The sequence below is a fragment of the Amblyomma americanum genome, chromosome 6, assembly GCF_052857255.1.
Source record: "Amblyomma americanum isolate KBUSLIRL-KWMA chromosome 6, ASM5285725v1, whole genome shotgun sequence".
Classification (NCBI taxonomy): Eukaryota; Metazoa; Arthropoda; class Arachnida; order Ixodida; family Ixodidae; genus Amblyomma; species Amblyomma americanum.
The window spans coordinates 181,059,741-181,077,310 of NC_135502.1; the positions used below are offsets into that span (position 1 = coordinate 181,059,741).

The 17,570-nt window shown below is 47.4% G+C and overlaps 1 protein-coding gene across 1 annotated transcript in view; it reads right to left on the reverse strand.

Moving 5' to 3' along the window:
• Positions 1–17,570, reverse strand: part of LOC144094207 (uncharacterized) — a 464,015-nt gene that overhangs the window by 358,042 nt on the left and 88,403 nt on the right. The window lies entirely within an intron of this gene.

A 17,570-nucleotide genomic window follows, 5' to 3' on the forward strand; every position in this document is an offset into this window, starting at 1 on the left:
TTCCCAGTATTGTGTTATTTGAAGTCTAAATCATTCGTTGGTTTTGAGAAAAGGAAAGGTGCAAAACTGGATCACTGGATCAGCGGTCACCTCAGTTGCACTTTCAGGTACGTGGCGGTGGTGTGCGCCTAGGAAAACGCATTACACGTAAAGCGTTACACGGCTACCGTTGAAACCCAGAACAGCTTATAGGAAATGGCTTGTGCAAAGCTACTACAGCGTTCGCTGTAAAATGCTCGCTCGACTCCCCAGGCTGTGATGTCAGGCGCTCTGATATGCAGGGGGAGGTTCACTGCACATTGCCAGTAGGAATGCTTCCAGCAAGCCTGATTTGAAAGATCTCGGTGGGGCGTAATTTTAAAAGTAAAGCTCCTCAGTGAGCTGTGAGCCGTTTCTACATCTCCATCGGCATAGAAATCGACATCGAGTGATACGTGATGCGAAAAGAAGAAGAAATTGTTGGCTCTTGGTGCCCATCTGTCAGCAATGACTTGCAAAAAACATGATTCGCTGATTGCTGGCCCGTGGTGAAGGCGCAAGATCAGAATCGTACCCTTCAGAAATCTTGAAGCCCAAGTGATCACCGATGCCGTAGCAAGGCAAATGGGACCTCACTAAGCAGCCACGCGCTCGCACTGCCGGAAACCAAAATTTACAGTAAAATTGGCTCGCCATTAATTATTCACGCGGCGCTGTCGTTTTCTCAGCTGACATCTTAGTTGATAGTTAAGCGTAGTGTTTGTGTAGTTCTCGTCTTTGTGCCCTCGTGTGCAAGCTCTTCTATCTCATAACTCAAAGAAACCAACTAACCCAGCAACAAACCCCGCTCATTTTTGATACCCACAATGCCGACAGTTTATTCAGACATTCAGCCACCCTCTGTCTTGGCAGAGCTCACTGTCGAACGAGATGGCTCACAGTGCTTCGACAGTGTCCACAGTCGCGGACGAATTCCAAGGGAGCGCACGCGGTGGTCCGCTGCACGAGTGCTCTTCGCGGAAACCACACCTCGTGCACCACACTTATCCCTGCTCTGCACGAATACCTAGGATTCACCCTGGCGTATCTATGGCGAACTCTACCTGGTCGACAGCCTCCTATTGCGCCACATAGCGAGCCTTCGAAATAATAAAAGAAAGATTACTGCGTCAAGAGGAAGATGGACAGCGGCGGCGGCACTGCCAGCGGAGAGCACGAGATACTTGCGTATCGGAGCTCGGACCGCCATTTTTGCTAGCTGTCCTCGGGCTGTTTTGGCTGGGAATCAACCTTAATTTTAAATGCCTCTACAACTTGGTGGAGGTGCTGAATGCACCCTTTGGCCTACGTCGTGGAGCTTCGCCGCGGAACCATCGCGTCAGCTATGCCCGCTGACGCAAGCGAGTCATCTGCGCCATCGCCTACGCCCGTCGTTCGCCCTGGCGCTCTAGAGCTGACAGCGGTAACCAGCCATCGTTAGCCGGTCCGATGACCACGACGTGGAGGACTGGCTACGAGCGGGCAAGAGGCCACAGTTGGTGGAGCAACGCCATGAAGCTGAAGAACGCGGTGTTTTACCTGTCGGACGGGACCGCCACCTGGTCGGCCTTTAAAGGCGCCTTTTCTGATATCACTGGGTGCCCTGTCGTACGCAACCTGCGCGCCGAACAGCGCCTGCGATTGAGAGCCCAACGGCAGGGTGAGTCCTTCACTAGCTACATCGAGGATGTCATCAACCTCTGTACAAGGGTGGACTCCGTCTATGTCCGAGGCGGACCGGATCAGTCACGCCCTGAAAGGCATTTCAGATGCTAATCCACAAGGGCGGAAACTCGGCCGAATCGGTAACGATGATCCATGGTATATGGGGAGCACAAAAACGGCAGAAGGGACAAAGAAAGACGGACAACACAGGCGCTCACTTCCAACTGAAAGAAACCTAGGCGACCAAAACGAACGTGGACCGTGAGGGGAACCAGGCGCATGCGCTCGGAAAGATAAAGAAAACCAGGTGAACGAGGAACAACGGACATGCACGACTCAGTTAATCTTTAAGAAGGCCAGCTCTCTTTTCGACAGAGAGATAGACGGCTTGCTGACACATTTGTCTTGCAAGGCAGCGATGCGAGCTGCTTCTATAATCTCGCGAGTTAACTGATCCCGGTGTCTGGCGACGATCGAGCACTTGTCCAGATATGGCACACAACCACTTAGCCTAGCAACTCCAACAGGCATTGGAACCTGGGGCCTCTCTTCATCAGCTGCGAGCGTATCTGCTGCTGGCGGACCAAACAACTGAAGCCATCTGGCAACTCCAACTCTGGAAACTTCGATCCCTCTGCCCACCTAAGGGGTCGAGAAAATGCAACAGCGTGTGTGACCCCGAAGGAGTCATCCTCCCCGAGTACGTCAGCCAGGTGTTGGCCCATGGACCCAAGTTTGCAAGGGAGACTTCGAAAACTCCGCATGAGCTGCTTTCCTTGGTGCGACGTGTACTCGTTTAGCCGACAAAGAGGACTCTGGCCGGTGTACCTCCGACGGCGTCGACGTCCTTTTGTACTGTACGCCTCGCCCTTCAAAAGTCAGTGTTGATCGTGTCGTGTCCTACCTAGCTGAACGGTCTCTTTGTGTCATCCCCTCTTCAAAGAGGGTGGTTTTGCAGTCTTTGCCCACGGTGTATTCAACGAAAAAGCCAATCATGCCGTATCAGAAGTGTTTAAACGTGGAAGAAATGTTTCACTTCCCAAACTTAAGGCGCAAGCCAAAAAACTGTGCCTCAAGCTCCATCTCGAAAGAGTAGCCAGTAGCATTGAAAACAGTAAGCGCCTCTTCCTAGAAGTGATCTTTAGCGCAAAAACGCATAAAACTGGCGTACCCTTAAGGGTTAATCATATGAGAACAGGACACTTGGCAAAAGTGAATCGCTGTGTTTCTAAAAAAAAAACTAAAATTGTTGACGATTAATGACCCATTGCTAGTACGTAGTTCAGATGAAGTGTTAAGTGCTGTGAAATCGCTTTCTGACAAGAGCCTCCTTGGTTTCTCAATTGACGTGAAAGATCTGTATTACTCATTGCCCCATCACAACCTGCTTACAAAAGTTGAGGATTCCATCCATCATTTTGGCGCGGTGTCATTTCAGAATGAATCCGGTCTTTCCGTCAGGTGTTTTTTAGAATTGCTATACTTTTATCTCCGCTCCACTTTCATTAACTGGCAAGGCGATGCTCACATTCAGAAACAGGAAATATGCATTGGGTCTTGTCTGGCCCCTGTACTTAGTGACCTGTATTTGGCTCATCTTAAGAGGAGTCTCCAAGAGAGGCTTGCCAGCCCCCATGTAGTCAGGATTTTCCGTTTTGTTGACGATTTCCTTTTTCTGGTTGAGTGTACGCCATCGTGCTTATAGCAGGTCGCATCCGGTATTTTAGCTAATGTACAAGAGTGTTTTTCACCGCTGCTATTGACTAACGAAATGCCTACCAACAAAGAAATTCGCTTCCTTGATATCCGGTTCAAATTCCTAGAAAACCACGTGTGTTGGAGCTATTCACCTCGAGCCAACAGACCTTTACTTCCCTACACATCTGCCCATTCAAAACTCGTTAAAAGAGGCATTATTAATTTATGCTTGAACAATGCTCTGGATAAGTCATGCCCCCATCTCATAAGCGAGTGCTTTCATGAACAAATCGCAAGGTTCCATGAAGCAGGCTACCCAGCTCATATTTGTGTCTCTGTCGCCGCACGAATACTGAAGAAGAAGCGCCAGGAAAGTCTACTACCGTCCGGGCCCTCAGAAAGAAAGGAGAAAATTGCTGTTATTCCTTACATCCATTGCCGGTCCCATAACCTCAAGAAAATTGGAACAAAATCTAATGTTCGTGTCGTTTTTTCTGCCCCTGGCAAACTAAGAGAGCTATCCAAAAAAACTTTGCCCGCCGATAAACGTCCCCAAAAGATGCAGTGCACCAATAAGCCCAGACAGAAATTCGTGAAATGCACTGAAGGCATTGTTTACGACATCCCTCTCTCTTGTGGCAAGTGGTATGTTGGTCAGTCTGGTCTGTGCTTAAATGAGAGACTTCGCGAACACAATAATAATTTGATAACATTTACTGGCAGCAACCTGGCTTTACACTGTAAGGAATGTGGTTGTGTGCCATATCTGGACAAGTGCTCGATCGTCGCCAGACACCGGGATCAGTTAACTCGCGAGATTATAGAAGCAGGTCGCATCGCTGCTTTGCAAGACAAATGTGTCAGCAAGCCGTCTATCTCCCTGTCGAAAAGAGAGCTGGCCTTGTTAAAGATTAACTGAGTCGTGCATGTCCGTTGTTCCTCGTTCACCTGGTTTTCTTTATCTTTCCGAGCGCATGCGCCTGGTTCCCCTCACGGTCCCCGTTCGTTTTGGCCGCCTAGGTTTCTTTCAGTCGGAAGTTAGCGCCTGTGTTGTCCGTCTTTCTTTGTCCCTTGTGCCGTTTTTGCGCTCCCCATATACCACAGATGCTAATCGCCCGGAACCCACCACCGTTGCCAACGCAGAGCTCCGCAAGCAGCGCATTTTGGTGGCATCACCTTCTGTGCAGCCTGTTCCAGCCTCGCTGTGCCGACCTCTAGCAGCTCGCTGATTGGCCAGATCGAATACTCTGTGCGTGAGGAGGTGGCTCGACAGCTCAGTCATCAGCGTTCTGGCTAGTCAGCGTGGCGCGTTGTCACGGCATCAGACGTCAATTCGTTCTGACTAATCAGTATGGCAGAACGAGGGAAACGGAGGCAGCAAGAAATCTTGGCACGATATTCTCTGTTCAAGTGCAGCAGGTACGACCATGAATGCATTGAACACATTGCTGCCCTGATGTGCAACCAAATCATTGGAGAGCTGCGCAGTCAGCTGACGAGGGTTTCCAACGGGAACCTAAAATTCCCACCGCTGCGCCGAGGATTCTCCCAGGGGCCGGTGAGCCGTCAAGCGGGTTGGTTTTTTTTTTTGGGGGGGGGGGAAAGGAAATGGCGCAGTATCTGTCTCATATATAGTTGGACACCTATGAGACAGATACTGCGCCATTTCCTTTCCCCCCCCCCCCCAAAAAAAAAAAAACCAACCCGCTTGACGGCTCACCGGCCCCTGGGAGAATCCTCGGCGCAGCGGTGGGAATTTTAGGTTCCCGTTGGAAACCCTCGTCAGCTGACTGCGCAGCTCTCCAATGATTTGGTTGCACATCAGGGCAGCAATGTGTTCAATGCATTCATGGTCGTACCTGCTGCACTTGAACAGAGAATATCGTGCCAAGCGGGGCCAAATCCGAAACGGCGGCACGCTCGCCCGTCGCGAGCTCCGGGCTGGAACATTCCGCGGCTTTGGTCAGCGCCATTCATTTGAGCGCACTACGGGACGCAAAGAATCTCCCCTTAGAAGTAGAAAGAAGAGCGAATTCCTCGGCTCACATTAGCTCTGGGAAGGCAGATATCTTTGATCGGCTGCGAGGAGAAAAAGCGGTCGGCTCGGTGCTTTCCATTTGACTTTCTTGGCGCTTCTCTGCGACCACTAATGTTGCCTGTACTCTGGCGGAGTGAACGCGAGAAAGTAAATAAAAATGCAACAGTTGGTGTGCAGTGCTACAAAGTTTTATACTTTGTGATTCGATCCTTCCCACAAATTTCGCTTTCAGTAAAATATAAGTTAGACTTAAAATTCTCCAGTTCAGAGAGTTTCAAGGATTGGCCATCGAAAGAAAACAAGGATGCGACTTATATTAAAGCTGTAAGCTTCCATTATTGGCAAGAAAGGTACTAGAGCAGATTATATGTTCATAGACATCCTGCACGTTTTCGAACAAAGAAGGCGGTGTTGCAGTCACTAGCTGGCTCGCTATAGGCAAGAGCCCGGGGAGCACTCTGGCGAGGGGCTCTTGAGCGGGGGTTTTCTAGGCGCGTATTTAGTTTCTTCGAGTCACAAGAGTGGCTGGTGCTCTGAACATAGTAATTTAGCTTCAATTTTTCGGGCTGACCTGCACTTCGTAAGGAATCTTCCGAGAAGTACATCGGCACTGTGTATTCTATACATGGTTGATGGTAAACAGGACGTTTTGCTTCCGTTGATTTCTGCGCTAACAATTTAATAAAATCTCCGTCTACGACCCTAGCCAATGCACGGGCGTGGCTCAAGTTGGCGATCATGTACCGCTTAAGTAGCAACATATGATACATCGTTATTTGAAACAGGTGAGCATGGTATGTTGCTTTTCAAGCAAGTACACTATTCTAACTATAACGTAATCGTGCAAGAACAGCACAATTTACGCAACTTTTCTCTATATGAGCAAATTATGCCTGTCCTGATAAGAAATGCTTCAGAATAAATATTAAATGCAGTAAAAGAAGCCTTATGTGTTCGTGTAACTTCCACGCACATTAAATCATTCGATATGCTATAAATAGGGGTCGGGCTTTTTAGTTGAAACATGAAAGAAAACCAAATCATTACGTTGAAGTAATTTACTGAAATTCGATATTTGGAACAACTATTTTTTTAAATTTAACGTCATGTATATTAAATTAATTTTTTGAAATTAAATTAAAGCATGAGGTTCATGCATTTAAATATTTTCACTGTAAATCATATGTACGGTATTATAGATAAATTAAATGCTGTTACTAATAACCGTCCAAAGATAAACACGACTTGCGCTTTCACCACATATGCGTACGTCATATTATATCACACAAAAAAGCCGCTAGTTAATTCTTCCCTGGTGAAGGGGTTCCGAAATAAACACCGACGTTTCAGTCTTAGCGCACTTTTGCCCCTGAACCTTATTTGCACTTCAATCTTTTACCTGCACAAACGCAAAGGGTAATCCAAACCACTGTTTTCAACGTGCAAAATAAACACACATATCCTTTGCGAGGTAGAGGGAGTTTAAATAGCCAAATGTGAGTTCTTTTCTACAGGCCACATGTTGTTCGACATTACGAAACCTGCATGCGGTGAGTGTGGAGCAGGGGGGGGGGGGGTGACAATAGCTTGGAAAAATCATTTGTTCCTCATTTTGCGATGCCTGCGGCGAACGGAGCGCCAATCGAACAGTTGCGGTCCGCCTGAGAGACCTGCTTTGGTCGGTTCAAATTTGTTTTCATGAGCCCTGTCAAGGAAGCCCGTCAGTTCGATTTTTTTTCTTTTCACGGAACAAAAAACGATATATACAGCAAAAACAAAACAATAAAAACAGCGAATACACCCACTGGCGTTCGCGCTTTGAGTTTACCAGGCGGACATAGTGAATAAATGAGCTAATTGCGGCGCTGCGTGCCTATGGCTTCAAGCCGCGGCGTCGTGACCTTTCGGAGGCACGAAATAAACAAAAAGAGCGGCAGCATTGAGGACGAATACTCGGGGCCTCTATCCCTTTGAAGTGAAACTGCAGAAACAATTCCCGTTGTGGCTGTTGTACAGAGCTGATCAGTCGGGCCGCAGGGAAAGCAAAACGATAGACATATATGGTACCTGAATTCATCCGATTACCATACGCGCGGGCAGTTTTAAAAGGAAGAGTCGGAACTAACGTCGTAGCGTCTTTGTTCGTCCTCTGGCTTGCTCCTTGTGTCCAGATACAGCGCACGTGCGGGCTTTTGTTTTCAATTATAGATTTCAGAATACTGCAGGCCACTGCTTGGCCCAAGCAGGAATGAATTTACATTGTTATCTAAACAAAAGAATAAATTATACAATATTAGCAGCACATGGATACTAAAAGAATAAACAAAAAAATAAAATTATACAATATTAGCACCACACGGATACAAAACATGCATCATACATCTCAATTAATCACACCGCTAAGGTATGCAGCAGACAAAAGAATGGAAAGAGGTGCTCGTTATGACATACATGACGGAAACCACCAGTCACTTAAGCTATGGGGCATAGCGGATGTTTTTCTTAATTTGTGGTGTTCATCAAGGGAAGATTAATCGTGGGATATTTAAAGAAAATTTAGTAGAAAGTAGACGAAAATCCATCACATTCCGAAGGTGGGATGCGAACCCACGACCTCCTAAATTCGCTTCGTGTGCTCGGCCAACCGGGCTACGGCGATGGCTGCCCAGTGTTATGCTTTCGAGGTTATTTCTGTATAGCGGTTGTTTTTTCTTCGCCTGTTTAAACAACTCTCTTTAAATAATTACCCTATTCATCTTCCATTGACGAACACCACAATTTAAAAGAAAAACATCCCCTATGCTCCTTTGTTTCAGGTGAGTGTTGGGTGCCGTCATGTATGTCATAACAAGCTCCTCTTTATCATTCATTTAAAAAATAATAGTTTAACGAGGGCCTCAAAATCTAGCAGTATTGATGCTGTAGGCAGCATAAGAAGGTTCTCGCCCTGCTTCCTTCCTCACCGGTCGGCCACGTCCATACATGGACTCGCGGTAATACAGAACGCGCCACGTCCGCCGCTATGGACGAGGGTTGCGCTGGTGAACACACAGTTAGGATTCACTACTCATAATTACCCCCGAAAGCGGAAGATCGGACAGCCCTCACCGTAGCTCAGTTGGTGGAGCACCGGTCGCGAAATTCGAAGGTCGTGGGTTCGATACACACCGGCGGCGTGTGGCTACTTTTCGGCAATGTTCTATTGAAATATTAATAAATAATTAACTATGAATCTTCCATTGATGAACACCACAAATAGTAAAAAGTATCCCGTATGCTTGATGTAAAAATTTTAAATGGCCTTTGAAAATGTACTGGCAGTAAGCCGTATTATCTTTGTAATTTATTGTTTTTCGCTGAAAGTTGTTTTTTGCATTCTAACATTCGGTTCGAGGAATTTTAATCTTATTCAAAATCATGCAGAATTTTACAGTAAAAAATTATTATAAGCGCTCCTGTCTTCCTTTTTAAAGCACCCCCTTTACTATCACTGCAATGCATACGAGGCAGAATGCATTTCGTTGATTACACCTTCCCTTAACCTTAGCCTGATATGATGCTTCCAATGCGAATAGGCAAAACGTCATTCTTCAATGATGTCAAGAAAAAACTACGCCATTTGAAATATATATATATATATATATATATATATATATATATATATATATATATATATATATATATATAGGTAAAGGAAAATGAGGGGCTCGTTTGACAAACATATTAAGGAAGCCAACAGTCACGGAAACCAAGGGGCATAGGGGAATGTTTTTAATCTTTTTTTTTATTTGTATTGCCAATCAATCGGTTTAAAGAAAATTACTTATAAAGCAGCAGAAAAAACAACCATGCCGCCGGTGGGATCCGAACCCACGACCTCCGAATATCGCGTCCGGTGCTCTTACCAACTGAGCTACGGCGACGGCTGTCCAATCTGCTGCTTCCGTGGGTATTTATGTTTACTGCGTGTAAGCGAACCTTGAGAGTGTTCACCAGCGCCACCCTCGACCATAGCGGTGGACGTAGCACGACCTGTTATACCGCGAGTGTGACGTAGAACGTCATCTAACGGCGAGGGCGGAAACTGTGCGAGAGCCCTCTTATACTACCTATGGCAACAAGCCTGCCAGAACCGAGACCCCCGTTAAGCTATTAGCAGACAAGGTAAAGGAAAATGAGGGGCTCGTTTGACAAACATATTAAGGAAGATAACAGTCACGGAAACCAAGGGGCATAGGGGAATGTTTTTAATCTTTTTTTTATTTGTATTGCCAATCAATCGGTTTAAAGAAAATTACTTATAAAGCAGCAGAAAAAACAACCATGCCGCCGGTGGGATCCGAACCCACGACCTCCGAATATCGCGTCCGGTGCTCTTACCAACTGAGCTACGGCGACGGCTGTCCAATCTGCTGCTTCCGTGGGTATTTATGTTTACTGCGTGTAAGCGAACCTTGAGAGTGTTCACCAGCGCCACCCTCGACCATAGCGGTGGACGTAGCACGACCTGTTATACCGCGAGTGTGACGTAGAACGTCATCTAACGGCGAGGGCGGAAACTGTGCGAGAGCCCTCTTATACTACCTATGGCAACAAGACTGCCAGAACCGAGACCCCCGTTAAGCTATTAGCAGACAAGGTAAAGGAAAATGAGGGGCTCGTTTGACAAACATATTAAGGAAGCCAACAGTCACGGAAACCAAGGGGCATAGGTAAATGTTTTTAATCTTTTTTTTATTTGTATTGCCAATCAATCGGTTTAAAGAAAATTACTCGCCGCAGCTCAGTTGGTAAGAGCACCGGGCGCGATATTCGGAGGTCGTGGGTTCGGATCCCACCGGCGGCATGGTTGTTTTTTCTGCTGCTTTATAAGTAATTTTCTTTAAACCGATTGATTGGCAATACAAATAAAAAAAAAGATTAAAAACATTCCCCTATGCCCCTTGGTTTCCGTGACTGTTGGCTTCCTTAATATGTTTGTCAAACGAGCCCCTCATTTTCCTTTACCTTGTCTGCTAATAGCTTAACGGGGGTCTCGGTTCTGGCAGTCTTGTTGCCATAGGTAGTATAAGAGGGCTCTCGCACAGTTTCCGCCCTCGCCGTTAGATGACGTTCTACGTCACACTCGCGGTATAACAGGTCGTGCTACGTCCACCGCTATGGTCGAGGGTGGCGCTGGTGAACACTCTCAAGGTTCGCTTACACGCAGTAAACATAAATACCCACGGAAGCAGCAGATTGGACAGCCGTCGCCGTAGCTCAGTTGGTAAGAGCACCGGACGCGATATTCGGAGGTCGTGGGTTCGGATCCCACCGGCGGCATGGTTGTTTTTTCTGCTGCTTTATAAGTAATTTTCTTTAAACCGATTGATTGGCAATACAAATAAAAAAAAGATTAAAAACATTCCCCTATGCCCCTTGGTTTCCGTGACTGTTGGCTTCCTTAATATGTTTGTCAAACGAGCCCCTCATTTTCCTTTACCTTGTCTGCTAATAGCTTAACGGGGGTCTCGGTTCTGGCAGTTTTGTTGCCATAGGTAGTATAAGAGGGCTCTCGCACAGTTTCCGCCCTCGCCGTTAGATGACGTTCTACGTCACACTCGCGGTATAACAGGTCGTGCTACGTCCACCGCTATGGTCGAGGGTGGCGCTGGTGAACACTCTCAAGGTTCGCTTACACGCAGTAAACATAAATACCCACGGAAGCAGCAGATTGGACAGCCGTCGCCGTAGCTCAGTTGGTAAGAGCACCGGACGCGATATTCGGAGGTCGTGGGTTCGGATCCCACCGGCGGCATGGTTGTTTTTTCTGTTGCTTTATAAGTAATTTTCTTTAAACCGATTGATTGGCAATACAAATAAAAAAAAAAGATTAAAAACATTCCCCTATGCCCCTTGGTTTCCGTGACTGTTGGCTTCCTTAATATGTTTGTCAAACGAGCCCCTCATTTTCCTTTACCTTGTCTGCTAATAGCTTAACGGGGGTCTCGGTTCTGGCTGTCTTGTTGCCATAGGTAGTATAAGAGGGCTCTCGCACAGTTTCCGCCCTCGCCGTTAGATGACGTTCTACGTCACACTCGCGGTATAACAGGTCGTGCTACGTCCACCGCTATGGTCGAGGGTGGCGCTGGTGAACACTCTCAAGGTTCGCTTACACGCAGTAAACATAAATACCCACGGAAGCAGCAGATTGGACAGCCGTCGCCGTAGCTCAGTTGGTAAGAGCACCGGACGCGATATTCGGAGGTCGTGGGTTCGGATCCCACCGGCGGCATGGTTGTTTTTTCTGTTGCTTTATAAGTAATTTTCTTTAAACCGATTGATTGGCAATACAAATAAAAAAAAGATTAAAAACATTCCCCTATGCCCCTTGGTTTCCGTGACTGTTGGCTTCCTTAATATGTTTGTCAAACGAGCCCCTCATTTTCCTTTACCTTGTCTGCTAATAGCTTAACGGGGGTCTCGGTTCTGGCTGTCTTGTTGCCATAGGTAGTATAAGAGGGCTCTCGCACAGTTTCCGCCCTCGCCGTTAGATGACGTTCTACGTCACACTCGCGGTATAACAGGTCGTGCTACGTCCACCGCTATGGTCGAGGGTGGCGCTGGTGAACACTCTCAAGGTTCGCTTACACGCAGTAAACATAAATACCCACGGAAGCAGCAGATTGGACAGCCGTCGCCGTAGCTCAGTTGGTAAGAGCACCGGACGCGATATTCGGAGGTCGTGGGTTCGGATCCCACCAGCGGCATGGTTGTTTTTTCTGCTGCTTTATAAGTAATTTTCTTTAAACCGATTGATTGGCAATACAAATAAAAAAAAAGATTAAAAACATTCCCCTATGCCCCTTGGTTTCCGTGACTGTTGGCTTCCTTAATATGTTTGTCAAACGAGCCCCTCATTTTCCTTTACCTTGTCTGCTAATAGCTTAACGGGGGTCTCGGTTCTGGCAGTCTTGTTGCCATAGGTAGTATAAGAGGGCTCTCGCACAGTTTCCGCCCTCGCCGTTAGATGACATTCTACGTCACACTCGCGGTATAACAGGTCGTGCTACGTCCACCGCTATGGTCGAGGGTGGCGCTGGTGAACACTCTCAAGGTTCGCTTACACGCAGTAAACATAAATACCCACGGAAGCAGCAGATTGGACAGCCGTCGCCGTAGCTCAGTTGGTAAGAGCACCGGACGCGATATTCGGAGGTCGTGGGTTCGGATCCCACCGGCGGCATGGTTGTTTTTTCTGCTGCTTTATAAGTAATTTTCCTTAAACCGATTGATTGGCAATACAAATAAAAAAAAGACTAAAAACATTCCCCTATGCCCCTTGGTTTCCGTGACTGTTGGCTTCCTTAATATGTTTGTCAAACGAGCCCCTCATTTTCCTTTACCTTGTCTGCTAATAGCTTAACGGGGGTCTCGGTTCTGGCAGTCTTGTTGCCATAGGTAGTATAAGAGGGCTCTCGCACAGTTTCCGCCCTCGCCGTTAGATGACGTTCTACGTCACACTCGCGGTATAACAGGTCGTGCTACGTCCACCGCTATGGTCGAGGGTGGCGCTGGTGAACACTCTCAAGGTTCGCTTACACGCAGTAAACATAAATACCCACGGAAGCAGCAGATTGGACAGCCGTCGCCGTAGCTCAGTTGGTAAGAGCACCGGACGCGATATTCGGAGGTCGTGGGTTCGGATCCCACCGGCGGCATGGTTGTTTTTTCTGTTGCTTTATAAGTAATTTTCTTTAAACCGATTGATTGGCAATACAAATAAAAAAAAAGATTAAAAACATTCCCCTATGCCCCTTGGTTTCCGTGACTGTTGGCTTCCTTAATATGTTTGTCAAACGAGCCCCTCATTTTCCTTTACCTTGTCTGCTAATAGCTTAACGGGGGTCTCGGTTCTGGCTGTCTTGTTGCCATAGGTAGTATAAGAGGGCTCTCGCACAGTTTCCGCCCTCGCCGTTAGATGACGTTCTACGTCACACTCGCGGTATAACAGGTCGTGCTACGTCCACCGCTATGGTCGAGGGTGGCGCTGGTGAACACTCTCAAGGTTCGCTTACACGCAGTAAACATAAATACCCACGGAAGCAGCAGATTGGACAGCCGTCGCCGTAGCTCAGTTGGTAAGAGCACCGGACGCGATATTCGGAGGTCGTGGGTTCGGATCCCACCGGCGGCATGGTTGTTTTTTCTGTTGCTTTATAAGTAATTTTCTTTAAACCGATTGATTGGCAATACAAATAAAAAAAAGATTAAAAACATTCCCCTATGCCCCTTGGTTTCCGTGACTGTTGGCTTCCTTAATATGTTTGTCAAACGAGCCCCTCATTTTCCTTTACCTTGTCTGCTAATAGCTTAACGGGGGTCTCGGTTCTGGCTGTCTTGTTGCCATAGGTAGTATAAGAGGGCTCTCGCACAGTTTCCGCCCTCGCCGTTAGATGACGTTCTACGTCACACTCGCGGTATAACAGGTCGTGCTACGTCCACCGCTATGGTCGAGGGTGGCGCTGGTGAACACTCTCAAGGTTCGCTTACACGCAGTAAACATAAATACCCACGGAAGCAGCAGATTGGACAGCCGTCGCCGTAGCTCAGTTGGTAAGAGCACCGGACGCGATATTCGGAGGTCGTGGGTTCGGATCCCACCAGCGGCATGGTTGTTTTTTCTGCTGCTTTATAAGTAATTTTCTTTAAACCGATTGATTGGCAATACAAATAAAAAAAAAGATTAAAAACATTCCCCTATGCCCCTTGGTTTCCGTGACTGTTGGCTTCCTTAATATGTTTGTCAAACGAGCCCCTCATTTTCCTTTACCTTGTCTGCTAATAGCTTAACGGGGGTATCGGTTCTGGCAGTCTTGTTGCCATAGGTAGTATAAGAGGGCTCTCGCACAGTTTCCGCCCTCGCCGTTAGATGACATTCTACGTCACACTCGCGGTATAACAGGTCGTGCTACGTCCACCGCTATGGTCGAGGGTGGCGCTGGTGAACACTCTCAAGGTTCGCTTACACGCAGTAAACATAAATACCCACGGAAGCAGCAGATTGGACAGCCGTCGCCGTAGCTCAGTTGGTAAGAGCACCGGACGCGATATTCGGAGGTCGTGGGTTCGGATCCCACCGGCGGCATGGTTGTTTTTTCTGCTGCTTTATAAGTAATTTTCTTTAAACCGATTGATTGGCAATACAAATAAAAAAAAAAGACTAAAAACATTCCCCTATGCCCCTTGGTTTCCGTGACTGTTGGCTTCCTTAATATGTTTGTCAAACGAGCCCCTCATTTTCCTTTACCTTGTCTGCTAATAGCTTAACGGGGGTCTCGGTTCTGGCAGTCTTGTTGCCATAGGTAGTATAAGAGGGCTCTCGCACAGCTTCCGCCCTCGCCGTTAGATGACGTTCTACGTCACACTCGCGGTATAACAGGTCGTGCTACGTCCACCGCTATGGTCGAGGGTGGCGCTGGTGAACACTCTCAAGGTTCGCTTACACGCAGTAAACATAAATACCCACGGAAGCAGCAGATTGGACAGCCGTCGCCGTAGCTCAGTTGGTAAGAGCACCGGACGCGATATTCGGAGGTCGTGGGTTCGGATCCCACCGGCGGCATGGTTGTTTTTTCTGCTGCTTTATAAGCAATTTTCTTTAAACCGATTGATTGGCAATACAAATAAAAAAAGATTAAAAACATTCCCCTATGCCCCTTGGTTTCCGTGACTGTTGGCTTCCTTAATATGTTTGTCAAACGAGCCCCTCATTTTCCTTTACCTTGTCTGCTAATAGCTTAACGGGGGTCTTGGTTCTGGCAGTCTTGTTGCCATAGGTAGTATAAGAGGGCTCTCGCACAGTTTCCGCCCTCGCCGTTAGATGACGTTCTACGTCACACTCGCGGTATAACATGTCGTGCTACGTCCACCGCTATGGTCGAGGGTGGCGCTGGTGAACACTCTCAAGGTTCGCTTACACGCAGTAAACATAAATACCCACGGAAGCAGCAGATTGGACAGCCGTCGCCGTAGCTGAGTTGGTAAGAGCACCGGACGCGATATTCGGAGGTCGTGGGTTCGGATCCCACCGGCGGCATGGTTGTTTTTTCTGCTGCTTTATAAGTAATTTTCTTTAAACCGATTGATTGGCAATACAAATAAAAAAAAAAGATTAAAAACATTCCCCTATGCCCCTTGGTTTCCGTGACTGTTGGCTTCCTTAATATGTTTGTCAAACGAGCCCCTCATTTTCCTTTACCTTGTCTGCTAATAGCTTAACGGGGGTCTCGGTTCTGGCAGTCTTGTTGCCATAGGTAGTATAAGAGGGCTCTCGCACAGTTTCCGCCCTCGCCGTTAGATGACGTTCTACGTCACACTCGCGGTATAACATGTCGTGCTACGTCCACCGCTATGGTCGAGGGTGGCGCTGGTGAACACTCTCAAGGTTCGCTTACACGCAGTAAACATAAATACCCACGGAAGCAGCAGATTGGACAGCCGTCGCCGTAGCTGAGTTGGTAAGAGCACCGGACGCGATATTCGGAGGTCGTGGGTTCGGATCCCACCGGCGGCATGGTTGTTTTTTCTGCTGCTTTATAAGTAATTTTCTTTAAACCGATTGATTGGCAATACAAATAAAAAAAAAAGATTATAAACATTCCCCTATGCCCCTTGGTTTCCGTGACTGTTGGCTTCCTTAATATGTTTGTCAAACGAGCCCCTCATTTTCCTTTACCTTGTCTGCTAATAGCTTAACGGGGGTCTCGGTTCTGGCAGTCTTGTTGCCATAGGTAGTATAAGAGGGCTCTCGCACAGTTTCCGCCCTCGCCGTTAGATGACGTTCTACGTCACACTCGCGGTATAACAGGTCGTGCTACGTCCACCGCTATGGTCGAGGGTGGCGCTGGTGAACACTCTCAAGGTTCGCTTACACGCAGTAAACATAAATACCCACGGAAGCAGCAGATTGGACAGCCGTCGCCGTAGCTCAGTTGGTAAGAGCACCGGGCGCGATATTCGGAGGTCGTGGGTTCGGATCCCACCGGCGGCATGGTTGTTTTTTCTGCTGCTTTATAAGTAATTTTCTTTAAACCGATTGATTGGCAATACAAATAAAAAAAAGACTAAAAACATTCCCCTATGCCCCTTGGTTTCCGTGACTGTTGGCTTCCTTAATATGTTTGTCAAACGAGCCCCTCATTTTCCTTCACCTTGTCTGCTAATAGCTTAACGGGGGTCTCGGTTCTGGCAGTCTTGTTGCCATAGGTAGTATAAGAGGGCTCTCGCACAGTTTCCGCCCTCGCCGTTAGATGACGTTCTACGTCACACTCGCGGTATAACATGTCGTGCTACGTCCACCGCTATGGTCGAGGGTGGCGCTGGTGAACACTCTCAAGGTTCGCTTACACGCAGTAAACATAAATACCCACGGAAGCAGCAGATTGGACAGCCGTCGCCGTAGCTGAGTTGGTAAGAGCACCGGACGCGATATTCGGAGGTCGTGGGTTCGGATCCCACCGGCGGCATGGTTGTTTTTTCTGCTGCTTTATAAGTAATTTTCTTTAAACCGATTGATTGGCAATACAAATAAAAAAAAAAGATTAAAAACATTCCCCTATGCCCCTTGGTTTCCGTGACTGTTGGCTTCCTTAATATGTTTGTCAAACGAGCCCCTCATTTTCCTTTACCTTGTCTGCTAATAGCTTAACGGGGGTCTCGGTTCTGGCAGTCTTGTTGCCATAGGTAGTATAAGAGGGCTCTCGCACAGTTTCCGCCCTCGCCGTTAGATGACGTTCTACGTCACACTCGCGGTATAACATGTCGTGCTACGTCCACCGCTATGGTCGAGGGTGGCGCTGGTGAACACTCTCAAGGTTCGCTTACACGCAGTAAACATAAATACCCACGGAAGCAGCAGATTGGACAGCCGTCGCCGTAGCTGAGTTGGTAAGAGCACCGGACGCGATATTCGGAGGTCGTGGGTTCGGATCCCACCGGCGGCATGGTTGTTTTTTCTGCTGCTTTATAAGTAATTTTCTTTAAACCGATTGATTGGCAATACAAATAAAAAAAAAAGATTATAAACATTCCCCTATGCCCCTTGGTTTCCGTGACTGTTGGCTTCCTTAATATGTTTGACAAACGAGCCCCTCATTTTCCTTTACCTTGT